This window comes from Myotis myotis, unplaced genomic scaffold (genome assembly GCF_014108235.1).
Source record: "Myotis myotis isolate mMyoMyo1 unplaced genomic scaffold, mMyoMyo1.p scaffold_m19_p_2, whole genome shotgun sequence".
Classification (NCBI taxonomy): Eukaryota; Metazoa; Chordata; class Mammalia; order Chiroptera; family Vespertilionidae; genus Myotis; species Myotis myotis.
The window spans coordinates 88854139-88881924 of record NW_023416324.1 but is presented as its reverse complement, the minus strand read 5'-3'; the positions used below and the strand labels follow the sequence as shown (position 1 = coordinate 88881924).

At 44.2% G+C, this 27786-nt stretch overlaps 1 long non-coding RNA gene across 3 annotated transcripts; it reads left to right on the top strand.

Moving 5' to 3' along the window:
- The first annotated feature begins 262 nt into the window (after window positions 1–262).
- Window positions 263–26789, top strand: LOC118677527. 3 transcript variants are annotated; one of them, XR_004974411.1, is made up of 3 exons: window positions 263–551; window positions 25292–25437; window positions 26415–26789. It is a non-coding gene; the product is annotated as an uncharacterized LOC118677527 (long non-coding RNA). The 3 variants fall into 3 exon arrangements; XR_004974412.1 differs by lacking the exon at window positions 263–551 and adding an exon at window positions 2372–2529; XR_004974413.1 differs by lacking the exon at window positions 263–551 and adding an exon at window positions 8289–8382.
- Window positions 26790–27786: the final 997 nt, after the last annotated feature.

The window sequence follows — 27786 nt, the reverse complement described above, 5'->3', positions numbered from 1 at the left end:
AACCTTGAAGGCAGGTAGGACAGAGTGTGTAGGTGGGATAAGATGGAGGAGTTAGGAAAACTGGCAAGGAGGACATAGTATCCCTGAAATGGAGGGCAGCCTTAAAGAAGGGTGTGGTCAACCATGCTCATTTCTCCCTGGAAGGCCACCACCCACTGTGCACAAGGCATCCTGGGAGCAGGCAGCCGCATGCCCAGAGGGGAAGGCAAGGAGAGCAAAGTTGTGGATCTCGTCATTATTTTTAATCTCCTTGCAGATTTCGTCAGTGCTCAGCAGCATTTTCTCCCAGAGACAAAGCTGGGGACTTGGGGCCTGGGTGTAGCTCCTGCAGCCTTAATTGCTGAGTGCGAAGCTCCTGCAGAGAGCCCAGCCTTTGGAGGAGCCCAGCCATCCACCCTTCAGGAAGAGGCCGGCTCTGAGCTGCCCATCTCTTTGTACATTTCTTCTGACTTGGCAGCATACACCCAGGGAGCAGAAATCACTCTATCTGTGCTGCCGAAGCGAGCACTAGAAATCACTCTAGACATTGCAAAAACATTTAAAGAGGAAAAGTAAGTCTCTGCCCCTCCCCCTTTATTCTATGCTCTTCATCTTGTGTGTTGTGAGTTTAAATGAGTTTAAAGGAGAGTTTAAATGAGTTTTGAGGCCCCACTATAAGGTAAAAGATTTTTTATTTTGTAAGTTTTCTGTTTTTTATCCAGCAAGATTTAGTGTTCTTCAACTGAAGATCTCAAGTCTCCCTAGGGACACAGATGAATCTATTCCGCACTCCCTGTGAACTAGGGAAGAGCAACTAGCTCTTTACTGGAGCTACTTCGCGGACAGCTGGTTTTGGATAGATAGCCCGGTGCTATGAGTACATTCATGCACTTATTCATTCAGCAGATATTTATTGGCTGCCTCCTCTGTACAAAATAGTGTGTGTGAAACTATGCCCTGCCCACAGGGAATAGCCAGGTGGGGAGACAAGATATAACTTGCGCACAGATTTAAAAACACTGTAAAGAACAAGGGCCGATGCCATTGCGTGCTAAATGAGATACAGAAGGCACAAGTTTCTGCTGTCAGGAACCATCACTTAGATCTGTCTGATCCAGGGAGGCTGGTGGAAGACATGGGCCTCCAAGTGAGATGCTATCGAGCGGCTAGCACCTACCCTCTGCCACCTGCTAGTTCTCAGCCCTGCCTTCTAGAATGGAGAACTGTGCCTACCTAACAGTTGTTGAAAGCATGCAGTGAGCATGGCTCATGTCATTCTTTCCCAGTTCCCTTAACCCCACGAGTTTACTCTCCCGCAAAACCCTGCTTTGCAGCCTGATACGCCTTCTCACATTGTGTGCCTGATGCCTTATCTGCCACCCTCACTTGTCCCCGTGTCACTTCAAAGTCCCACCTCTTGGCACATAGTAGGGATTTTGTAAATATTTGTCGAATGGGAACCTTACTGACACAGAGTGGGCAGTGTGCTCTGAGCTGAAGCTGGAATGTGCTTGAGTGTTCAGAGGAGAGTGAGTCAACCTATTTGGTTGGAGTAGAGGGTGTGTGTGGAAGAACAACGAAAGACAGATGGGGCCCAATTGTAGCACCAGGCTAAGAATCAGGACTTTGTCCTGCTGGTTAGAACAGGGATCTGACTGACAGGGACATGTGGGAGGAGCATCAACCTGTGTCACTCTGTAGGATGATGGGGCAGGGCAAGGGGAGAGGAGGAAAGAGCAATTAGCTCTGTTGCAATCGTTGGGGTGAGACTTGACGATGCTGGCTATTCCCAGAGTGGGAACATAAAGGCAAAGATAGAGTTTAAAAAAATGGGTCTATAATTCCATTTAAGAGCACTTTAGCCACTGATAGGGCAGTGACATTTATAATTCAAAAATCCAAACACATTTCATTCACTGATCTGAAACTCTGATCTTTCACTTCTAAGGGTGCTTCTTGAAAATAAGGCCTGTTCTCCACACTTGGAGGGAGTTCCCTCTGGAGCCTGGCTAGATGGAGATGGCAGCGGGAGAATCTGAGCTCTTATCTTTCGTGTTTACTCTGACTTTCGGGAAACTCCAGGCAAAAGGTTTCTCTGGGGGGAGTGTGTGCCTATGTGACTTTCCTCCTGCTTCTCCACATCTTATATGGAGCCGAACACTGCCCTCCTGATGCTGCTGACCCTAATCTCTGTTCAGAGAGAGTCTGGGGCTCAGTAAACCTGGGCTTGAAAAATACCACAGCTTCAGACTTCTGGGAGAAGGCAGGCAGGACGGGTTTCAACAAAGCCCTTGGCCCGCAGGCAAAGAGCTAATGGCAAAAAATGACTATTCAAAGAAAGCTCGGGTGTGTCAGCTTTTAAATGTTTTCCAGGATGAATTAATTTGGCAATGATGATTATACATGTTGGCAAACAGGGGGAATTAAAAATGCACAGTAAAGAAGCAAGGTGTGCAGAGGGAGGAGGGAACAAGTGGGAATGCAGAGGGTGGGGTCGCTGAGTGTGCATCAGACAGAGAAGAGAGGAAAAGACAAGAAGAAACAAGGAAGGTGGGTGAGAAGTGCATGGGATGGAAAAGGAAAATTTGACTTAAATGAAAACTTGACTTTTTCATAGTTGGCCCAGAATGTGTTTTAAATGTTTTTGAAAATGTGTACAGATAATATCTATTCTGTGGCAGTACATGCTGCCCAATTCTTGTTATGTTAGAAAATCTTGAAATCGATGTGTATAAAAATTTTGCATTTCTTTTTTTAAAATTCTTTATTATTGAAAGTATTATATATGTCTCCTCCCCCCTCCCATTGTCCTCTCCCAGCCTGTCCCTGCCCCCCAATTCCAGCCTTCATCCCCCTCCCCCAATTGTCTGTGTCCTTGGTTATGCCTGCATGCATACAAGTTCTTTGGTTGATCTCTTCCTCCCAAGTCTCCCCTCTGCCCACCCTCCCCTACCTTCCCTCTGAGGTTTGAGGGTCTGTTCAATGCTTCTATGTCTCTGGATCTGTTTTTGTTCATCAGTTTATGTTGTTCATTATATTCCACAAATGAGTGAGATCATGTGGTATTTATCTTTCTCTGACTGGCTTATTTCACTTAGCATAATGCTCTCCAGGTCCATCCATGCTGTTGCAAATGGTAAAAGTTCCTTCTTTTTTACAGCAGCATAGTATTCCATTGTGTAGATGTACCACAGTTTTCTAATCCACTCATCTGCTGATGGGCACTTAGGCTGTTTCCAAAACTTAGCTATTGTAAACTGTGCTTCGATGAACATAGGGATGCATATGTTCTTTCTGATTGGTGTTTCTAATTTCTTGGGATTACTGGATCAAATTTTTTATTTCTTTTTTAAAAAAATATATTTTTATTGTTTTTAGAGAGGAAGGGAGAGGGGAGAAGGAGAAAGAGATGAAACATCAATGATGAGAGAGAATCATCGATTGGCTGCCTCTTGCATGCCCTACACTGGGGATTGAGCCTGCAACCCAGGCACATGCCCTGAGTAGGAACCAAACCATGACCTCTTGGGTCATAGGTTGACTCCCCACCACCGAGCCATGCCGGACAGGCTTTTTTAAATTTTATTTCTTTTTTCATTTATTGAATTTATGCAGGTGACATTGGTTAGTAAAATTATATAGGTTTCAGTTTATAATTCTATACTGCATCATCTGTATATTGTATTGTGTGTTCACCAATCCAAGTTAAACCTTCTTCCAAATTTCACATTTCTGCAGCATTGTTAAGAATAGCCAAAGAGTGGAAACAACCCAACTGTATGTCAACTGACAAAATGGGTATATCCATGCCATGAAATATTTTTTTAGCCATAAAAAGAAATGAAGTTCTGACACATGATACAACATGGATGACCCTTGAGAATATTATGCCAAGTGAAAGAAGCCAGTTGCAAAAAATCACATTGTATGAAATATCTAACGTTGGCAAATTCATAGAGATAAAAAAAATGAATGGTTACCAGGGACTAGTGGGAAGTGACTACTAAGATCCATGGGGGTTCCCTTTGAGTGATGAAATATTCTAGAATTAGACAGTGGTGATGATTATACAACTTTCTGTACAGACTAAAAACCACCGAATTATACACTTTAAAATGATGAATTTTGACATCTGATTTATATCTGTTTTAAAAACATGAAAAGAATCTTGCATTTCCATGATTTCACTTCTCAACTTTGAGCATACTGATTTTGTTTTGTTTTGTATGTAAACTCTCCCTTTACCCCTGTCCCCAGAATTAACATTTTAGTCACATGTTTCAAAATTCAAAAGCTATCCTATCTAATAAAAGAGAAACATGGTAATTGGCATACGACTGCTACCCTTCCCTACGGCTAATCAGCGAGATATGCAAATTAACTGCCAGCCAAGATGGCACTGGCAGCCAGGCAGCTTGAAACTAACATGAGACTTGCTTGCTTCAGTGACGGAGGACTCCAACGTTCCCCGCCTGCCTTGCCGGCCTCTGAGCTTGCAGTTTAAGAAACATTGTAATGAATATAGAAGCTAAACAAAATCCCAGAAACCTGCTTTCAGCGAGCTGGGATCTCAGAGCTGGAGTTATACATTGTTTTGATTATAGAACCGAAACAAACCAGATACCTGCTTTCTGGAGCGGAGGCCTAAGAGCTGGAGCCTCAGAGCTAAAGCTGGCCCAGAATAAAAAAAAAAGAAAAAAAGGAGCGGTTGGGAGCTTCCGTCACCCGCCAGCCTGAAAACAGCCCTCAGCCCCTCACCCAGACTGGCCAGCCACCCCAGTAGGGACCCCCACCCTGAAGGGTATGTGACCAGCTGCAAACAGTCATCATCCCCTCACCTAGGCTGGCCAGGCACCCCAGTGGGGACCCCCACCCTGATCCAGGACACCCTTCAGGGCAAACCAGCCAGCCCCACCCATGCACCAGGCCTCTATCCTATATAGTAAAAGGGTAATATGCCTCCCAGCACTGGGATCAGCAGAGCTGAGAGGCCTCCCAGCACCGGGATCAGCGTGACAGGGGGGGAGCTCCCCAACCCCCTGATCGCCCTGTGGCTGTGTGTGTGACAGGGGGCGGGGCCACAACCTCCCTATCTGCCCTGCTCTGTTCCTGACAAGGGAAGGCGCCCCAACCCTCTGATCAGCCCTCCTCTGTGCCTGATACGGGGGAGCTCCCCAACCCCCTGATTGCCCTGCGGCTCTGTGTGTGACAGGGTGTGGCGCCCCAACCCCCACCCTCACGGGCCCCGCTCTGTGTGTGATGGGGTAGAGCAATAACCTCCCCATCGGCCCTGCCCTGAGTGTGACAGTGGCAGCACCCCAGCCCCCTGATCCGCCCTGCTCTGTGTGTGACAGGGGGTGGTGCCCCAACTCCCCTATCGGCCCTACTCTGTGAGTGACAGGGGGAGCTCCCCAACCCCCTGATGGGCCCTGCTCTGTGCGTGACAGGGTATGGATCCCCAACCCCCCTGATAGGCCCTGCTCTGTGCGTGACAGGGGGTGGCGCCACAACCTCCCCATCGACCCTGCCTTGAGTATGACAGGGGGCGGTGCCCCAACCCTCCAATTGGCCCTACCCTGAGCGTGACTGAGGGTGGCATCGCAACCTCCCAATCTGCCCTGCTCTGTGCATGACAGGGGGCGGCGCCCCAGCTCCCCAATTGGCCCTGCTCTGAGCCCGACCAGGGGCTGCACCTAGGGATTGGGCCTGCCCTCTGCCACCTGGGAGCAGGCCTAAGCCAGCAGGGCGTTATCTCCCGAGGGGTCCCAGACTGCGAGAGGGCACAGGCCGGGCTGAAGGACCCCCCCTTCTGCCCCGAGTGCACAAATTTTTGTGCACCGGGCCTCTAGTAAACAGATATAAAGTAAAAGTCTTTCTCTCACATCCCTATATCTCCCACTACCCATTTCCCTTCTCCAAAAGTAAGCAATATTACCAGTTGTTTGTGTGACTTCCACAGATTTTGTGTATACAAGCAAGTATATGTAAATATTCTTGCCCCTCCCCCTTTTAAACAAATGGAGACATTCTCACAGCCCTGAGCCTTGCTTATTCCACTAGACAAAATACCTGGTTGAAATCTTTCCCACACCAGTACATAAAGACCTCTGCCATTCTTCTCTCTTGAGCATAATACCACATGTCATTTAACTAGGCCACTATTGATGGACATTTGGATCTTCTCAATCCTTTGAAATTTTAATGAATTATTTACTTCATATGTGCTGTCAAATGTCAGGGTCCAAGACAGGTCAACCCAAAATGTCCCACAATGGCATGTTGATTACTTTGAATTACAGTTACTTGACCAGTGGGTGGTGTCTCCTTGGATGCAGGAAATAAATCTCTCTCGTAAAAGGAGTCCTCCGGCACTTGGAAGACACCCCTTATTATAGAGTTAAACAAGTCACAGCCATAGAGTCTGTTTAATCAAATCTTACTGCCTCTTTTCTTATTTACTACATTGTTTAAACTCCTCATTAATTGATACCCAAACCTTATTTAGATTCCTTTCTAAAGAGCACTAATTTTTTTTCTGTCAAATTTTCACAAATGTATTGGTGCTTTAAAAAAAAAATTGATTTATTTTAGAGAGAGTCGAAGGAAGAGGGATAGAGAGATAGAAACACTGATGAGACAGAAACATCGATTGACTGCCTCTGTGTGACCCCTACCGGGGGTCAAGCCTGAAATCTGGGTATGAGACCTGACCAGGAATGGAACCTCTTGGTTCATGGGTAGATATTCAACCACAGAGCCACATCAGCTGGGCAGTTTTTTTTTTAAATTGCTTAAATAGTATAAAAAGATGATTGGTTCGATAATCTCTTTGAGCCTCATTTTATTTTATGTATTTATTTTTTTAAATGTATTTTTATTGATTTCAGAGAGAAAGGGAGAGGGAGAGAGAGACAGAAACATCAATGAGAGAGAATCACTGATTAGCTGCCTCCTGCACGCCCCCCACTGAGGATTGAGCCTACAACCTGAGCATGTGCCCCTAATCGAATCTGGGATCCTTTAATACACAAGCCAATGTTTAGCTTCATTTTATGATCTGAGCATCAGATTGTGATTCTCCCATGCACACGTATTAAATTGATTTTTCTATTATTAATCTAGTCTTGTGTTTTATTATTTTACTAGGGGCCCAGTGCACGAATTTGTGCACCTTGAAAGGAACTGTGGGCTACAAGGCTGTGATGGGCACAGGGGCGAGTCTTGACTTATCCTCCACACCCCTGACTGGCCCCTCCTGCTGCTGCCCCTGGTCCCCTGTCAGCCAGCAGCCCCACTCCCACCACAGCTGCTCCCATGTGCTGACGGCTCTGGCCCCGCTCGTACCTGCTGACAGTGCGGAGCGATTGGGGCCTGTGCCAGCAGCAGGTGCAAGCGGGGCCGGCGCTGTCATTGGGCGTGAGTAGCTGCTGCTGCCCCGATCACCCCTCAGGAGCTGGGGAGGTGGAGAGGCCCTCAGGGGTGAACGGGGCTGGCAGCCACTGCTCACACCCATTGACAACACCAAGTGATTGGGACTGGTGCTGGGAGCCAGCAGTGGGTGCAAGCGGGGCTGGCGCTGGCAGAAGGTGCAAGCACCAAGCCGGACCATGGCACACGGGAACAAAGAATTTTCAGTAACCACCTGAGGCTTGCCCCAATAACAGCAACTGGTGCCCCACCTTGGTCTGGCATCCCCGCTCACCTGCTCCACCATCCCGCTATGGCTGATGCCCGCCATGTTCCACGCTCTGCTGCCCACTGCTGATGCCCGCCATGTTCTGTGTGCACCCCCTGGTGGTCAGCACACATCATAGCGACCAGTTGTTTGGTTGTTCTGCTGTTCAGTCTATTTGCATATTAGGGTTTTATATATATAGATTATTAGTACAGCTGTAAGAACTGAAGAGGCGTGTGTGTGTGTGTGTGTGGGGGGGGGTTTGTCCCTCTCCAACACATACATATATGAAGTGCATTTGTAATTTTGGTAGATAGTTTCAAGTATCCCTTCATGGATTTGGGCATTGGTTTACACTTCTACCAGCAACATATGAATATATTCATTTCCAGATACTTGTCAACACATTGTTAACATGTTGATTTTGCCAAACTATATGGTGAAAAAGTTATGTCAGTGGTTTTTGCTTGGCTTTTTCTTATGACAGAGGTTGACAAATTTTCCATATGCTGTGTTTGCCCAGTATTTTATTGAGTTTGGTCTGTTTCTTATTAATTTTTCGGAGTCTGATATTTGTCTGTGATGAGTTGTAAATATTTTTTCCTCAGTTTGTATTTTATTGCTTCACTTTGATAGGTGTTCTCATGAAGATTTCTTTTTAATGAGGTTGAATTGATTGCTCTTTTCTTCCACGGTTTCTGGGAGTCATGCTTATAAATGATTTCAAGGTAATAAAATGTTCTTCTTATTCTTTATTCTAGTTACTAGATAGTACTTTCATGTTTTTTTTTTAATTCAAATCTTTAATCCATGAGAATTTAACTTTGTTGACATAGCAATCCAACTTTCCAAATACCAATCTGCTGAATATTCCATCTTTTCTCCAAAGATTTGAAATGTCACCTTTGTCATATATTTAAATTCTTGTGATTTTATCTTTTTGTGGGTTTTATGGTTTGGTTTATTATCGATTCATGCAGAAACATCATACTTTTAAAATTCTTATAACTTTACAATATGTTTTAATATTTGTTAGGCTAGTCTGCTCTCATTGCTCTTCGTTTCCATATTTTAAAAAAGTTCTTGCTTTTTTATTTCCCATATGAACCAGGGTCTAATTACTGTGGGTTTGTGGCCCCAAAACATTGGGTTTCTGGGTGCCTCCTTGGAACATTTTATTAAGTCTTTGATTTAAAAGCTCTATCCTGCAATACCTTCTGCTATGCTCTCAAGTTTATTCAAAGCAAGGTCTATGAAGACTACCACCAGTGATTTATTTCAGATTCCTTCATGACCTTGAAATTGACCCCTAATGAGCTCATCAAACCTGGCATAAGTCATAACTCTGCCCAACCTGGTGCTTTGGGGTCCCGATTTCACTGATGGGGGCCCTCCCACTCTCAGCACCTCCTCCTTTCCTTCCCTGTTGTCTCTGTGCAAGAGAGAAGTCAGTCTCTGTGGTGCCCACAGGTTCACTGATACCCTCTCTTTAAAAGGTGGGGCTTAGTTCCCCTCTTCTTGTATTTGGACTGGACCTAATACTTTGCCTCTATTGAGGAGACTGAAGTGTGGTACGTGGCTTCTAAAACCAGGTCACAAAAGCTGGGGTGATTCCTCTTCTCTCTCTTGGACTCCTTGCTCTGCATGAGTCAGCTGCCGTACTGTGAGGACACTCAGGGGGCTGTATAAGAGGTCCACGTGCTGAAAACATGCGGTCTTGTGCAATAGCCATATTACTGAGCTATCTTGTTAGTGGGTCTTCCAGCCCTGGCTGACATCTTAACTACGACCTCATCAGAGAGGCTGAGCCAGAACCACCGACCCAAGCTGTCCCCAACTTCCCGATGCACAGAAACTGTGTGAGATAATTAGTGTCCATTGTTGTTTCGAGCTGTTGAGTCTGGGGTGATTTGTAGTCTCTACTGGCAGAAATTACAGTTGAGATGAAGCTCAATTGCCTGTAGCTCTCGTGCCTGTGGTATCACCCATGTTGGGTGCAAATGCGTCTGAAGTACCACAGAACCTCAAATTTTAAAGCTTTGAAGTGACACCTCATTGACTAGCTTGGAGTGCTGGTATTTTCCCAAATGTCCCTCCTTCCCCATTTATTCCCTGTAGGGATCAGTGTATAGCTTAGGAGCCAGTTTTGTTCACCCACATAATGGAGCTGCTGCCAGCAGCTCTGAAGCCTGTCAGGGGTGCTGGCTTGCTGCCCATGTGCTACACTGACCATTGCTGTTGGCAAGAGAAATAGCCATATCCCTTCAGCCTGTTCAAACCCACTCTTTGGATTCTTTCTTCCTCACCCTCAGGTGAAATTTAGGGCAGATTCCATAACTTGTCTGGTCACTCTCAGATGGCAAAAAGTCTCCAGTCACTTCAATTCTTGCAATTCAGTTTCATTTTAGTAATTCAAATGTCCAGTATTGTGTAAGAGTCAAAACACAAAATCCTTGCAGCCCATGTAAAATAAAAGCCTCCTCTCTCCTATAGTTTTGCTCTGACTTAGGCTGGCTGCCCCAGTAGAAAAGAGAGCTGAGGAGACATGGACACTACCAACAAGGACAGGGAGACAACTTGCTAACCATCGGCTCTGACTCCAGGAGCAAAGCAAGGTGTGGAGGAGCTAATAGGCTGGGAAGGTGAGCGTGGGGAACAAGCGTGTTCATGGAGTAGTTCTACCTTGAGCTGCCATCGAAGCTCCCTGGGCTTGGCAGATACTAACAGCTGATTCTGTCTCCCGAAGCACTTTCATGAGATTTTTAGTGGTGCCCAATCTCTAAAAACTCTGTAAAAAGGTTCCCCGAGGGTCTCTCCCCTACACTTTCTTTAGCTCAGGTGAATGCATTTCTGCCAGCTGGCCCTGACAGCATCTGTCAGCTGACCTTTCCTTGCCCCTTTAGTAAACCTCTTGGGCAGATTCATGGCCACTTCAGGCCAGCTCTCCCTAGACAGGCTCTGCTCTCATCCATGGGAACAGCTACAGACTCTGGAAGTGCAGGCTGTTGCCTTGATGGGTTCTGAGACACGAGTCTTCGTCCATTTGTCTCTTGTGTCTTGTAAACTTGAGGGGACACAGTTCAAGCTCTCCAACTGGCCTTCTTATTGGTCCTCCCACTGGCCTAGAAGCAAGGGGAGATGCCCCCCCAACCCCACCCTGTATCTTGGGGAAGGAGTGGGAAATGCCGAGCACTTCAAGAATTATTCCAAAGAACAATATACAGATGCTGAATTGTACAATTGTTTATCTGAAACCTGCATACTTTTATTAACCAAATGCCAGCCCAATAAAGTCAATTAAAAATTATTTCAAAGAAATCTCTTCAATCTCTAACTCCCTTTTGGAGTTTTCAACCTCTTGTATAGAATTGAGAGTGGTTGGTCAGCTACGGAGCACAGATATGGTCTTTGACTGCTTCCTTATGATAGGTCACTCTTGTTATTATGAAACAAATAATAACAACCACTGCTGTCATTTACCGAAGGGGATTGTTCTCAGTGTATCAGCTCATTATTCCTCATTGCAGCTCTATAAGAGGTGTGCCATATTGTCATCTCCTTTAGTTCTGAAGCCTGAGCACCTTATACAGTGAGTGAGTGACAGAGCTCAGATCTGAACCCAGATGCTGGCTCCAGAGCTGACCAGCTTTGACAGGACTCACCTGTACCCTGGCCCTATCTCCCTGTCCTTGTTTGTAGTTTATTAACAAGTCCATTGAGGTTTATTTACAGCAGGCTTCTCTTAGATTTCAAAGGAAAGAGACTTTTAGCTATGGCAGAATCCCTACCACATGCCAAGAACTGGACTCACGCTTATTTCCTTTAATACTTCCCACCCTGGGAAGTGGCCCTTATTGTGTCATGTACAGATTGAGGAATCTTAGAGGGCAGTAATTTGCCACAGGTTCCATTGCTAATAAGTTTCAGTTTGGATCCAAACCCAGGCCTGTCTGACTTCAGAGCCTTCGCATTCTTTCCTTACCACTGCTTGTCCACTGCCCGTGGGCAGGCTTGAACTCAGAAGCGTTTGCAGGATGGAGGGTGCACAGTGACTTCTGGGGCTGCGTAGACAGATATCCTGTCATTTCCCTTCTCTTCCCCTCCTGTCTTCTCAGAATCTCAGTAGTGTGTTCTAGCCTCTTGCACGCAAACATGCTTCTCAGAGCAGCAGCATCCAGATCGCCAGGGAGGGCACTCCAGGCGCCACCCATCTACACAATCAGAATCTGCCTGTCTTCATGATCCCCCGAAGTTCATATTTACATCAAAGTTTGAGAACCACAGTCTAGTCACAACTCCAAACCTTTCTACCCAGGAACTGCTAATGCAGTGCCTACAAATAGAGTTATTTTGTAGTTTGTATCTTCTCTTTGTGTGTTTTTTTGGGGGGGAGGGGGCGGGGAGAAGGTGGTGTCTCATTCAACTTAGAGTATGTACCTAATTTCCAGGAGATCCGGTTTCAGTAGAGGAAGTGGGGCTGGGCAGCGGTTGTCAAACCAATAACCTGATCAACTTTACCATGGGCACCATTCTTCCAGTTTAAGAATTAAAATAGCTTTTATTTAATGAATTAGTACTAGACTTACATGATACATTAATGGATCGCCTGTTGGCTTCTCTAGCTCAACCAGTTTAAATCTGAACTGCTCAGCTTGCCCCCAAATATATTCCTCTTCTTGCATTTTATCTTCCTGTTGGAACTATTTCTGTCCTCCCCCATCCCGGGCATTGTTTTGGCTTGGCCTTCCTCCAGGATCTCTCACATCAGCTGCTTGTCACAGGACCACGGCCTTTCTCTATGCTGCCTTCCACTGCCGGCTCACCTGGACAATGATGTTGGTCCCCAGACTTCCTTCCCAGCCTCTGTGCGTTCTCTAGCACATACCACCAGACCACTGGCATTCCCTGCCTTTTGTATTGTGGGGGAGAAAAATTAGTTTTCCTTTTAACTTTCTATGTTCTTCTGGATGGTCTAATAATCAAATTAACAGGAGGCAGATTAATAGGAGAAAATAAACAAACTTATTTTGTATGCACATATGGGGATTCCATAAGAAAATGGGACCCTGAGGACAAATCAGGCAGTTGAGGCTTGCCTGCCATTCTGGACTAAAGAGAGGGAGGCAGGATCTGGGACTTTAAAGGGAAAGTAGGCCATTCACAGGTAGATGAGAAAGCAGCACCCGTGTCCAAATTACTCTGTAGCATAATACCCTGTTTATAATCTCTAGAGCCTGTAACTACTTCATTTGTTCATATTTTCCTATTTATTGTCTGCTCCCCAACCACCCTGTAAGCACCATGAGGACGTGGGTCTTGTTTGTCTGCATCCAAGCAGTGGTTGGCACATAGTAGGTGGTATAAAAAGGGTAAAATGAATAATGATCAGTTTGTTTACGTGAGGAATATAGGCAGCTCTGGGGAGGAGGCAGTGACCCAAAACGCTGGTCACCTGAGACCTGGGAGAAGGACAAAAGATCCCTGGAGCAAGCAGGGAATAAAACTCAGGCAATCAGACAATCTGGGCGGGGCAGGCAGTCCAGGCATAGGACACAGCAAGGCCCTGGACCGTGGGATTGAGTTCAGGCACAAGATCCTGCTTATTAGAAGAACCAATGAGAGTAGACAGGACTCAGCCAAGAGGAAACAGACTTGAGGCTGGTTGCTAGACTGGGGTTGGACTCAAGGAGTGCTAGTGGGGAGAACCATGAGAGGACCCAGGGCACAACGCTTGAGTGGAACCAGGCTTAGTGTTTGCCCTAATTTGGGCAGGTTGGCCTAGAGCAGTGATGGCGAACCTATGACACGTGTGTCAGAGGTGACACGCAAACTCATTTTTTTGGTTGATTTTTCTTTGTTAAATGACATTTAAATATATAAAATAAATATCAAAAATATAAGTCTTTGTTTTACTATGGTTGCAAATATCAAAAAATTTCTATATGTGACACGGCACCAGAGTTAAGTTAGGGTTTTTCAAAATGCTGACACGGCGAGCTCAAAAGGTTCGCCATCACTGGCCTAGAGCCTGCGTTGGAGGTGAATAGCCTCAGCGTTTTGATTACAGGGCAGTGGGAACCAGAAGCAAGGCAGGCCATTATAGCTAGCATGGCAGATTTTAAAATGATGCTTCATGGAACATAAAAAACACAGACCATAAAGGAAAGGGCGAAAAAGTGAACGTTAAAACTTAATTTAATTTAATTTTTTTTATTGTCAAAAGACAGCATAAATAAGGAGGGACTCAAACAGATACTTGCACACCCATGTTCTTAGCAGCATTATTCACAATGGCCAAAACACTTTCAAGGTAGAAACAACCCAAGTGTCTATCAATGGATAAGTGGATAAACAATGGATATAATATTATTCAGCCTTGAAAAGGAATGAGCTGGGGGGAGGGGCAGTGGGGAGTTGTATTTTTCTTGCTTATTTTTAATTTTTTTATTTTAAAGGGAGAGGGAATGAGAGCTAGAAACATCAATGATGAAAGAGAATCATTGACTGCTGCCTCCTGCAAGCCCCACACCGGGGATCGAGCCTGCAACCCGAGTATTTGCCCTGACCAGGAATTGAACTGTGACCTCCTGGTTCATAGGACAGCCCTCAACCACTGAGCAACCCCAGCCAGGTGGGAGTTGTTGTTAATGATAAAAAGTTTGGCAAGGTGAAAAGAGTTCTGCAGATGGATGGTGGTGATGGTAGCACAACAGTGTGAGTCTACTTAGTTCCACTCAAGTGTAAGTGTTAAAAAATAAATAAATAAAAGTGGTTAAGATTTAAATTTTATGTTATATGTTATACCAGAATTAAAATAAAAGGAAGAACCTTCTTACACATGCTACTACAATGTGAATGAAACTTGAAGACATTGTGCTAGGTGAAACAAGCTAGTCACAAAAAGACAAATAGTGTATGATTCCACTTATATTGAGTACCTAGAATAGTCAAGTTCATAGAGACAGAGAGTAGAATGGCGGATGCCAGGGGCTGAGGGGCATGGGGGATGGAGAGTTAGTGTGTAATGGGTACAGCTTCAGTTTGGGAAGATGAAAAAGTTCTGGAAATGGGTAATACTGATAATTGCATAACATTGTGAATATATTAATGTCATTGAATTGTATACTAAAAATCATTGAAATGGTAAATTTTATGTAGTATGTATATTTTACCAAAATAAAATTTAAAAAGACAGCCTAAACAGGGAAAAGACAAGGTACAGACTAGGAGAAGATATATAACTTTTTTTTTAACTCTATACATTTCTTTACCCTGCCTGGAAACATGAGGTGTCTAGATCAGAGAAAAACCAAGTATTTGCTCACATATTGGTCTTACTGCCAATTCCCAATAGGCAACGGAGCTAGGGCCAGATGTACCCTGCAGGAACAGGGCTTGTGACACAGGGAAGAGCTCTAAAACTGGATCTCAGAGCATGCAAAGATGCTGCCGCACACTGGCCCACCCCCTCTGGAGGTGGAGGGAGAGACCTTTGCTCTCCAAAGGAAAGGAATCCACTCTGGAGAGAGGAGAGCAAGGTCTCTGGGCTTTTATAACCATTTGGAATGTAAACAAAGGGCTCTGGGCCTGGGGAGAAAGGAGGCATTCTCTATCTTTGCAGCATGTCACTGTCTGTTGCTCTGAAAGGCCTGGACAGGGCAGGAACACAGAAATCCAGGGATGGTTGCCTTCCAGCAACATCTGCAACTTATACAACCAAAGAAGGATTCAGATGCATTTAACTAGTTACTACAAATAAACAAGAGACGACAAGCAAGCCCATTTAAAAAAATGGATAAAAGAATGTAAATTGATAATTTTGAGAAGAGGAATACCAAGTGACCAATAGCTTATGAAACCCTTATGAGACGTACTAGTAATTAGGGACACTCAAATTAAAATGGGAACCAGTTACATACTGAAATATTTCCCAATATTAAAGACATGAAGTGAATTGTTATATAGTCAGGCTGTAGGAATTCGTGAAGAGAATGAAAGTATGATGTCACTTGCATGAAATGTCCAGAATAGATAGGCAAGTCTATAGGGACAGAAAGTAGATCAGTGCAAGTCTACAGGGACAGAAAGTAGATTCAGCCATTTAAAGTGTACTATTCTCCCTAACCGGTGTGGCTCAGCGGATAGAGCGTCGGCCTGCGGACTGAAAGGTCCCAGGTTCGATTCTGGTCAAGGGCATGTACCTTGGTTGCGGGCACATCCCCAGTGGGGGGCGTGCAGGAGGCAGATGATCGATGTTTCTCTCTCATGGATGTTTCTAACTCTCTGTCCCTCTCCCTTCCTCTCTGTAAAAAAAATCAATAAAATATATTTAAAAATAAATAAATAAAATAAAGTGTACTATTCAATGGCTTTTAGTATATTCAGAGTTGTGCCTCCATCACCACAATCAACTGTAGAATATTTTCATTACCTCAGAAAGAAATTCAGCTCCTCTTAGCTATCACTCTATTCCCTTCCCCTTCCCTATCCCCAGTGCCACCCCCTGTCATGCAGATAGCAGGGCCAATCAGGGGGTTGGGGCGCTGCCCCCTGTCACGCACAGAGCAGGGCTCATTAGGGGGTTGGGGAGCTCCCCCCTGTCACGCACAGAGCAAGGCAGATCAGGGGGTTGGGGCGCTGCTCTCTATCACCCACAGAGCAGGGCCGATCAGGAGGTTGGGGCGCCGCCCTCTATCACCCACAGAGCAGGGCCGATCAGGGGGCTGGGGCGCCACCACTCTCACACTCAGGACAGGGCCGATGGGGAGGTTATGGCTCTACCCCGTCACACACCGAGCGGGGCCCATGGGGTGGCGGGGGTTGGGGCCCCGCACCCTGTCACACACAGAGCAGGGCCGATCAGGGGGTTGGGGCGCTGCATCCTGTCACACACAGAGCTGCAGGGTGATCAGGGGGCTGGGGAGCTCCCCCCTATCAGGCACAGAGCAGGGCTGATCAGGGGGTTGGGGTGCCTTCCCCTGTCACGAACAGAGCAGGGTGGATAGGGAGGTTGTGGCCCCACCCCCTGTCACACACAGAGCCTCAGGGCGATCAAGGGTTTGGGAGCTGCCCCCGTCACACTGATCCTGGTGCCGGGAGGCCTCTCAGCTCTGCTGATCCCAGTTCTGGGAGGCATATTACCCTTTTACTATATAGGATAGAGGCCTGGTGCATGGGTGGGGGCCGGCTGGTTTGCCCTGAAGGGTGTCCTGGATCAGGGTGGGGGTCCCCGTGGGGTGCCTGGCCAGCCTGGGTGAGGGGATGATGGCTGTTTGCAGCTGGTCACACATCCTTCAGGGTGGGGGTCCCCACTGGGGTGCCTGGCCAGCCTGGGTGAGGGGATGATGGCTGTTTGCAGCTGGTCACATACCCTTCAGGGTGGGGGTCCCCACTGGGGTGCCTGGCCAGTCTGAGTGAGGGGCTGAGGGCTGTTTTCAGGCTGGCGGGTGACTGAAGCTCCAAACCGCTCCTTTTTTACTTTTTTTTTTTTTTTTTTTTTTTTTTTATTCTGGGCCAGCTTTAGCTCTGACTCCAGCTCTGAGGCCTCTGCTGCTGAAAGCAGGTATCTGGTTTGTTTGGGTTCTATAATCGAAACACTGTATCAACTCCAGCTCTGAGATCCCGGCGGGCTAAAAGCAGGTTTCTGGGGTTTTGTTAACTTCTATATTTGTAAAAATGTTTCAAACTGCAAGCTCAGAGGCCAGCAAGGCAGATGGGGAACGTTGGTTTCCTCTGTCACTGAAGCAAGCAAGCCTCATGTTAGCTTGAAGCTGCCTGGCTGCCGGCCGCCATCCAACCCCAGTTCCCGATTCACCACTGGGTGATGGGTGCTTGATGACTGGGGGAAGGCACCAAGAGGTCAGTTGTTCCCGCTCGCTCACTGGCCCCGGCCCCGCAGTAGGTGGCCAGCAGGCAATCAGAGCCTGTCAGCCTGGGAAAGGGACCAAGAGGTTGTCAGTGTGCCTCGTAGTGACTGGTCCAATGGTCATTCTGCTGTTAGGGTCAATTTGCATATTACCTTTTTATTATATAGGATAGAGGACTGGTGTATGGGTGGAGGCTGGCTGGCCTGCCCTGAAGGGGATCCAGGATCAGGGTGGGGGAAACAGCTGGGGGGCAGGACTGCCAGGACAGGGGCCGCCGGGGGTTTGCAGGATGGCCACGCCCCCTGATTGGGGTGGGGGTCCCCACCGGGAGCAGGGTGGCCTGGGTGAGGGGCCGGGCCAGCCAACCCCCCGGCTTTGTCAGGAAGGACGTCTGGAAGATGTCTAGTCTAATTAGCATATTACCCTTTTATTAGTATAGATAGATTGTGCCCTAGAGCCTCAACCACCTCTTATAGGGTGACAGGCTGGAAGACTTAAACAATGAGACTGCTTTGATGACTCTGGAATTCCGCAGGTGTTGAGAAGCCACCGCTGGTTATCAGTGTTGCCATGACAATGGTGGGGAACATGAATTACATGCTGGGGGTGAAAGGTCATGTCAGACTGATAAATGTATGTAGTAAAACCTCTTCTGTGCCTGGACTATGTACTTGACATGCATTGGATGGTTGGTTTAAAAGTAGTTTCTCTTTTCACCCCAAGTGACCTCCTGTCAAGTTTACTCTCTTTTTAGTCTAATGTGCTGGAATGTTGCTTAGCAAACAATTATACCTGGTACTACTCCTTAAAGAAGCATGTCTATTAACTATGTGAAGTGCCATCAGAGATAGTGCCATGTCCCTAGTTTGCATAGTCTTTAAACAAAACAACCACAACTTTCTTGCCTCCTTCGAGTGCTGTGTTATGCTAACATGAGCACGGTTTGCAAATTAGACTCTAAAGAGTCAGAATGATTAAACTCAGAATATCGGCCCGAACCAATATGCTCAATTAATATTTGACAAAGGAGGCAAGAACATACAATGGAGCCAAGATAGTCTCTTCAATAAATGGTGTTGGGAAAATTGGACGGATATATGCAAGAAAATGAAACTAGACCACCAACTTACACCATACACAAAAATAAACTCAAAATGGATAAAGGACTTACATGTACGACAGGAAACCATAAAAATTCTAGAAGAATCCAAAGGCAACAAAATCTCAGACATATGCCGAAGCAATTTCTTCACTGATACAGCTCCTAGGGCACTTGAAACTAAAGAGAAAATGAACAAATGGGACTACATCAAAATAAAAAGCTTCTGCACAGCAAAAGAAACCATCAACAAAACAACGAGAAAACCCACTGTGTGGGAAAATATATTTGCCAATGTCATATCTGATAAGGGCCTAATCTCCAAAATTTATAGGGAACTCATACAACTTAACAAAAGGAAGATAAACAATCCAATGAAAAAATGGGCAAAGGACCTAAATAGACACCTTTCAAAAGAGGACATTCAGAAAGCCAAGAGACATATGAAAACATGCTCAAAGTCACTAATCATCCAAGAGATGCAAATCAAAACAACAATGAGGTACCATCTCACACCTGTCAGACTGGCTATCAACAACAAATCAACAAACGACAAGTGCTGGAGATGATGTGGAGAAAAAGGAACACTTGTGCACTGCTGGTGGGAATGCAGACTGGTGCAGCCACTATGGAAGACAGTATGGAGTTTCCTCAAAAAACTGAAAATGGAACTCCCATTTGACCCTGTGATCCCACTTCTAGGAATATATCCCAAGAAACCAGAAACACCAATCAGAAAGGATATATGCACCTCTATGTTCATAGCAGCACAATTCACCATAGCTAAGATCTGGAAACAGCCTAAGTGCCCATCAGTAGATGAATGGATTAGAAAACTGTGGTACATCTACACGATGGAATACTATGCTGCTCTAAAAAGGAAGGAACTCTTACCATTTTCAACAGCATGGATGGAACTGGAGAGCATTATGCTAAGTGAAATAAGCCAGTAAATGAAGGAAAAATACCACATGATCTCACTCATTCATGGATAATAGAGACCATTATAAACTTTTGAACAATAATAGATACAGAGGCAGAGCTGCCTCAAACAGATTGTCAAACTGCAGTGGGAAGGTCGGGGAGGGTTGGGGGGCAGGAGGTAGGGGGGAAAGAGATCAACCAAAGGACTTGTATACATGCATATAAGCATAACCAATGGACATAAGACACTGGGGGATAGGGGAGGCTAGGGGACTATCTAGGGCAGGGGGGAAAAATGGACACATATGTAATACCCTTTGTAATACTTTAAGCAATAAAATAAAAAATAAAAAAGTGGAAAAAAAAATAAACTCAGAATAATTAAAGACTCAGAATAATTAAGCACCAGAAAGCTGCGCTAAGAGAAGGAATGGGCAGGCTCCAAGTGCTACTTGTCTACGGGTGGCTTTCTCTGTCCGGCCACTTGCCACTCTGAGAGTGGGCCTTGGGCCCCCATCAGCAGCTGAGAGTGTATTAGAAATTCAGAGTCTCAGGCCCCACCCAGACATATTGGATCAGCTCCTGCATTTTAATAAGACCCCCTGGTGATTTTTCTGCACATGAAAGTTTGGGAAACACTCAGTCTTATAGCCCGAGACTGACAAGAAATAGAGCTTTCAGAAAAAGAGAGACTCTGGGGGAGTTCTGAAGGAAAAGAGTTTTAAAAGCCACAAGATTTCTAAAAAATGCTCTGGGCTGTCCCAAAGTACCAAGTTGCTATTTGTGGATTATATTTTGTGCAAAGTTGTTATTTCCTTTCCCCATCCATTGAAAATATGAAAGTAGCAGGGGGAAAAAAAGGGTGGGAGGAGTTTAAAAATAACATGGAAGTCTGAGAGTTTTCATTGGACCATTTTCTTGTGTGATATTCAGCTCAACTGTGACCCCCATTGTGCCTTAATCTCTCCAACTTTGAACTAGTTTCCTGCATATCCCAGGCCTGCATGAGAATTCATAGTCATTGCTTGTAAGGACTTTGAGGTGCTCAGATGAAAGACGCGGCCCAGGCAGAGGTGTTATTGGCGCCATGCAGTAAGGGCCAAGCGGGCTCCTGATTCAGCAGCCTTCCTGACTCGGGGCACAGTGTGCCCACTTTCATCTAAGTCCCCGGCTTCTCTGGAGGAAAGGACAGGGAGGAACTGTGGGTGGGATGAGGAAGATAAAGCAGCTTGTGTGTGGATGAGTCACAGGGAGCCTCATTTGTGGTTGCAGGTCCATTCATTACTCACTGGCTGGCACTCCCACCGATGGCTGAGAGGAGCCCAAGTTTCTCCCTGCACTTTGGTCATGTGCTGGGGACTGGGATCCATGTACCTGTCTGCTGTGATAGGGATAATTACAGAATGACAGTATTAAACAGCAGGTTGGTCGTCACACACATGTCAACACATAGTGATGAATGATGGTGAGTAAATGGTTCCAACTCTCAAATATCTGTAAATGAGTGCCTCTCACAGAATCTCCTTGAAGAAGAGATTGCAAATGGGTAGCTCTCGCAGCAAAACATATCTCAAGTATGCCTGGCTTTACTAGTAAGTAAGTCAATATGCGTGAACTTGAGTTTCCAGAACAGATTAGTTAGGGCGAAGAGGTGTGACTCCTCACATCACACAAGAACTTTTTGCTTTACAAAGGGACTCATCTATGGGCTCTATTTTTTTTTTTTTTTTTTTTACTGTGAAGAATACAATAACATAAAACCATCTTAACCATTTTAAGTGTGCAGTTCAGTGGCATTAAGTACGTTCACACTGTTGTGCAACTGTCACCACCATCCATCTCCAGAATTTTTTCATCTTTTCAAACTGAAGCTCTGTTTCCATTAAACACTAACTCCCCATTCCTTCCTCCTCCAGTCCCATTGCAAGCACCATTTCTACTTTGTGTCTGTATGAATTTGACTTTCTAAGTACCACATATGAGTGGAATCATTCAGTATTTGTCTTTTTGTGGCTGGCTTATTTCACTTAACATAATGTCCTCATGTTTCATCCATGTTGTAATATGTGTCAGCATTTCCTTCCTTTTTAAGGCGAAATAATATTATACTCAAATTTTTTGAGCACCTACCTACTATGTGCTAGCACTATGCCATGTTATGTGCAGGTAATACAAAGACAAACAAGGTAAACCTGTGTCTGCCTCCCAGTACTTACACTCACTTGACAGTCCAGGCAAGTACAAAGGCAGTCACAATTACTGTGCAAGTGCTAAGATGATACAGAGCATTCTTGGAGCTTATATATCAGGAGCATGTTTCCAGAGCTTCAGAGCTTCAGAAAGACTTTCTGAAAATCGCCCTAAAAATGATGTCTAACCTAAGACTTGAAGAAGGAGCAGAAGATGGCCAGGTGACAGAAAGGGTAGAGAGACTTCTAGGTACATGGAATAGTAGATGTAACTACCCAGAGGTTAGAGATATCAGAGCTTTCTGAATAAATGAAAAGCAGTTAGGTATGACTGGACCATAAGAATTAATGATACCATTGCAATTAACCTAGCTATTAATAACAGAAAAGGAGTAAAGGGAGAAGCCAGTCATTATAGGCATGTCATTTGGACAGCTTCACCAGGAAGCTACAACTTTATACTCCCTAGTGATCCAACAAAGGGAAGATTGACACATGCCCAGTAAAGTTGGGGGGACTAGTGAAGGTCCTTGATGTCCATCACACCTGGGGACAGATGGTTGGCCAGAATGGGTGTGACCACCATGAAGATGTGGGATACTTAATTTCCTGAATAAAGAACTTCTCTCTGTTGATTCCTTTCACCTTGGCTCATGGCTCACACTTGGCTTCCTGGCATTCTCCCATGTGGCCCATGGCTATGTGGACCCCCACACATAATGGACTAATGGATTGCAACTAGCCCGATGCTGAACTGGACCCAGCTGCAACATGGAACAGGAACTCTGGACTCTGACTGTGCTTCCAGCTTTACTGAAAACCCAGCTACACTCCTTCTATGACTGGACTAAGGGAAATGCGACTTTAGAAACACAGGGATGTAATTCCATGGAAATAAAGCTTTTGACCATATCTCACCCTCCCATGGGGGCCTCAAGAAATGCTTATTCTAGCAGTATCCCTAAGAACTCCACTTCTACTGATAACACTATGAAGGGACGTGGGCCTCTGAAGGAGGGTGGTTCCCCTTATTATTAGAGAAATGGGAAGTTACAGAGAGAGCTTCCCATTCAGATGGACATCTTGGAAAGATCACAGTCTTGAGAACAATTGGCTAAATAGTAAAAAGGTAGAATCAACAGGACTTGGTGAACCATTAGATCTAGGGTTGTAGAAGAGCATGGAATCTCCTAAATTTCTGACTTGGATTCCATAAAACAATAAAAGAACGGGAGGTTTGGGTGGGAAGATGTAAGTTCCATTTGGACATGCTGATTTTGAGAGACATTTAAGTGCAATTATTCAGTAAGCAGTTGATAATCCCCTCACAGATGGCATGCAGGATCTATAGATGCTGCAGAAATCATGGGAATGGGTGAGACCAGAGAGGTGAGTCTCAGGGTAAAGACATACAAGAGCTGAGGAGTAAACCCAGGGGATTCTAACATTTACAGCTCAGGCAGAGAAGGACTCTGAAGAAGAGGCTGTAAGGGGAAGCCAGGGTGTGAGCAGAACCAGACGCAGGAATCATGTACTACAAAGACAGAGTCTCAAGGAGGGTGAGGTCAAGTGTGTCAAATGTTTTAGGGAGGTTAGGTAAAACAATGATTAACAATTATCCTAGAGCTTGGCAAGAATGGTTTCAGAGGAGAGATGGAGGTGGAGCAGACCGCAGTAGTTGGAACGGTGGGAGGTGAGAAGAGGCTGTGAGTCAATGAAGGAGGAGGCCAGTGTGTCCTTGGTGGTAGAGCAAAGTCTACGTCAACCAGGGGAGATTAGTGGAAGCAGCAGTCATGAAAGCAGATTAAGTCCATGGCTGCAGGAGGACAGGTTAGTAGTCAGAAGGTGAGAGCCAATGTGAAACAGATGTTGAAATGATTAAAGACTAGTGATTCTGGCTGATAAAGGATGCAGAGCCACCGACCACATTTATTACTGTTGCTATTTTTAACTTCAAGTTTTGAGTGTATTCCCCCAGACAGAGAGCAAGAGTTAGATAAATGTTATTTAAACATTCATTGGACATTTTTTGAGCACTTATTATGGGCTATGTGCTGGCGTTACAAATACGTTCCTGCACTCTAGTATCCTATGTCTTTGGAAATACCTGCATTTTAAAAAGGCAAAGTAAAACTCTATTTTCCAAAGCATCAAAAACAACAAAGGATGCGGGTTTTAATAAAGTTTTACTTGATTTTGTTATATTGGTGCATAGTTGCATGGAGTTTTGCCTTTACAGTTCACATTCCCAGTGCCTAAGGAGGGGTCAGACAACACTGAAGGCAAATAGTCAAAACTTGAACTTAGAGTCCTGTATAAGCCAGGTCCCAGCTGAGGAACTTAGGGTCAGGGTGGATGGAGAAACAGACCATGAGGGAGGGACCAGAGGACCCAGGCTGGTGGCATTGTGGGACAACCTCATGACCAAATGTAAGTGGTCTTATCCCATGTGGGTATAGGTTAAGAATAGGAAATTGCTTTTGATGTATTTGCTATGTAACTTTTTTTTTCGGGGGGGGGAGTGATTATACATAAAAACACTAAAGGAAAATGTTAACAGTGGTTATCTCTTGGTGGAAGGATTATGGATGATTTGATTTTCTTCTTCATAACTTTTTATATTTTAAATGAATAGTATTAATTTTATGATCTGAAAACAGTGAGTGATATTTTTAAAACAAAAAGAAAATATCAAAAAGAATCAAGATGATAACATTGTTTCATTCAAAAATGGTGGAAAATAGAGTATTGGTAGGAGAAATACTCATAAATAACACTGGAAACTCAGGGGTCACATGCCATGCTTAACTGTGTCCTGACCTCGTGCTGGTCCTAGGCATTTTCTTTAATCGTTTTATCACAGAATTGAGGACTAGCAGCTCTGACCATGTGATTGTGTGCCAACCCCTGCTCATGTTTCCTCTAGAAGAGGAAAGTGACGTGCTGAGGCTCATACACTAATCCTGTTATGTGATTATGCAATTTTGTCTTGAAATTCTTAGGTACAAAGTGGGGTATGAGAGTAAATAAATATTGAGAGTTATAATTCTTAATTGTAGCATTTTTATTCATGAAATAAGGTTGTCTCTCCGAAGGACTTGTATGCATGCATATAAGCATAACAATGGACATAAGACACTGGGGGGTAGGGGAGGCTAGGGGATTGTCAAGGGGAGGGGGAAAGGAGACATATGTAATACTCTTTGTAATACTTTAAGCAATAAAAAAAAGAAAAAAAAGGTTGTCTCTGATGAGAGTGTGACACATTCTAAAACAAAGGTCACTACTAACTGAAATAGAGTTTTTGAGTTTAACTCATTGATAGGAGGGAGGTTATTCTTATAAAAAGACTTGCATGACTATTCTTAAATTCAATTTGCATGAACATTTGTCAGTAGGTAGGGAGAGATGGAAATAGAATTTTGAGTATATGCCCTTGTTTTAAATACAATTTCTTTTCATTAGCCTCATGGGAAGGGGACCAGCTTTTCTTTGTATCAAATCTCTTTAAAAAAAAAAGTGAAGTGTGGGTCCTACAAGTTGTTGCTTGTATTGGCAGGTGAATGAAAATGCTGCCACTGGCGGAGAAGAGAAGCGTGCTGCTCTCCACACCTATTCCTGAATAGCAAGAAAGAAACCCTACCCAGAAGCTGGAGGAAATCCAGAAGATGTGGACAAACCCACAGCTTCTCCCTTGAGAGAGAGGTGTGTCCACTCATTTCTCAGGTCTACTGAAGCCTTGAGAAATTAATTGAGGGATTGCTTGCCTTGGAGGCCTTTCACCTAAGCAGGCTCATCCCTGATCTGCAGCGTTCAGGCTGTCAAATAGGCACACCTGGGCACCGCGGTCTGTGACATTCCAAAAACAGAGCTGCTGACCTAGGACTCCGTAGACCCTCTCAGCCCTTTACAGCCCAAGCAACCCAATAAGGGGACAGCTCTGGGTGGGCCTTCCTTTCCTTGTCAGGTCCTCAAAATACATTACACTGAATGGTCACAGCTGAATTTGAGAAATTACTGGCATAACTCTCAGTTTAATTCTATAGATGGAAAACAAATTATCCTTCTCTGAAACAAAAATCTGAGTTCAAACCTATTTAGAATTTTTTAGTGCCCCTACGGTCAACCTAAAGATTCCACTGCCTTTTCTTCCAATGCAGATGTCCATCAGGGTGTTGTAATGGGGTTTTCTTCCAAAGGACCCAGTTTGACAAATCTGGTAACAGAGAGGAAAATATTGATAAAGTATTGGTAGGAAATATTGGTAAAATATTCTAGATATTTGGTCCACCTGTAGCCTCATTTGCCTAAGTGAAATAAAGCAAAGCTCTAGTTAGTATGAATTTTGGGGGGTACATTTTTGGCATTAGGATAGATGATTATTTAGCTCCTATATTTAGATCTATGAATAAGTTTTTGTGTGTAGTGTGTGGTAAAGGCTATAATTTTTTCCTTTGGCATCTTTGTTGAAAACCAATTAATTATAAATATCAGGGCTTAGTTTTGGACATTCTATGCTTATGTCAAAATAAGATTGTCTTAAGTACTATAGCTTTATAGTAAATTTTGAAATCAGATAGCATAAGTTTTCCAGCTTTGCTCTTTTAAAAAAATGTTGACTTTTCTAGTTTTTTTTTGTATTTCTAAATATGATTTTCATAGGGTTTGTTTGGAATTTCTAGATCAAATTGTGAGAATTGCCTTCTTAACAATACTGAGCCTTCTAATTGATGTGCCTGGTATGTCTCTCCATTTATTCAGCATTTCAGGTAAATATCTTATCAACATTTTGTGGGTTTTAGTTCATAGCACTTATACTTCATTTGTTAAATTTGTTCCCAAGTATTTTGTGTTTCTTCTTATGCTATTGTGAATGGAATTGCCTTTTAATTTCACCTTTTATTTTTTGTTCTTGATATATTGAAATACAGTTAATTTTGTATATTGGTTTGTGTCCTGTGGCATTGCTGATCGGGTTTATTCATTCTAGTAAGTTTTTGGAGACTCCTTAGAATTTTCTACATGTTGTCTGTGAATAAAGGCAGTTTTACTTCTTCCTTTCCAATCTGTATGCCTTTTATTTATTTTTCTTGCAATATTTCACTAGCTAGAGACTGTAGGACAGTGGTGAGAACACTGCTCAGTCTTACAAGAAAAGTATTCATTCCCTCACTATTGTATTTACTTATTTTTATTTTTTAATTGTAGTGAATTATAAAATTTTATAACACAAAATTTATCCACTTTAACTTTAAAAAAAATTCTCACATAAAGACATGCTTATGATTTTTAGAGAGAAGGTGAGAGAGAGAGAGAGAGAGAGAGAGAGAGAGAGAGAGAGAGAAAGAGCAATATCAATGTGAGAGAGAATATCGATTGGTTGTCTTCCATACATGCTACAATTAGGGATTAATCACACAACCTTTTGGCACAGGGGTCCTCAAATACGGCCCGCGGGCCACATGCAAATACAAATATTGTATTCGTTCCTGTTTTGTTTTTTTACTTCAAAATAAGATATGTGCAGTGTGCATAGGAATTTGTTCATAGTTTTTTTAAAAAACTATAGTCCGGCCCTCCAACAGTCTGAGGGACAGTGAACTGGCCCCCTGTTTAAAAAGTTTGAGGACCCCTGTTTTGGCATATAGGACGACACTCCAACCTACTGAGCCACACTGGCCAGGAACACTTTAATCATTTTTAACTGTACAGTTCACTGGCATTAACTACATTCACATTGTTTGGTACCCATTACCACCATCCATCTCAAGAACTCTTTCCATCTTCCCAAACTGAAATTCTTTACCATAAACAACAACTCCCCATTCCTCTCCCCCACCCCCATCCCTGGCAACCACCATTTTGCTTTCTGCCCCTATGAATTAAACTATTCTAGGCTCTGCATATTAAGTGAAATCATATAGTATTTATTCTTCTGTGACTGGTTTATTTCACTTAGTGTAATGTCTTTAAGATTCATCTATGTTGTAGCATGTATTGTAATTTTCTACCTTTTAAAGACTGCATAATATTCTATTGTATGAACAGTCTTTC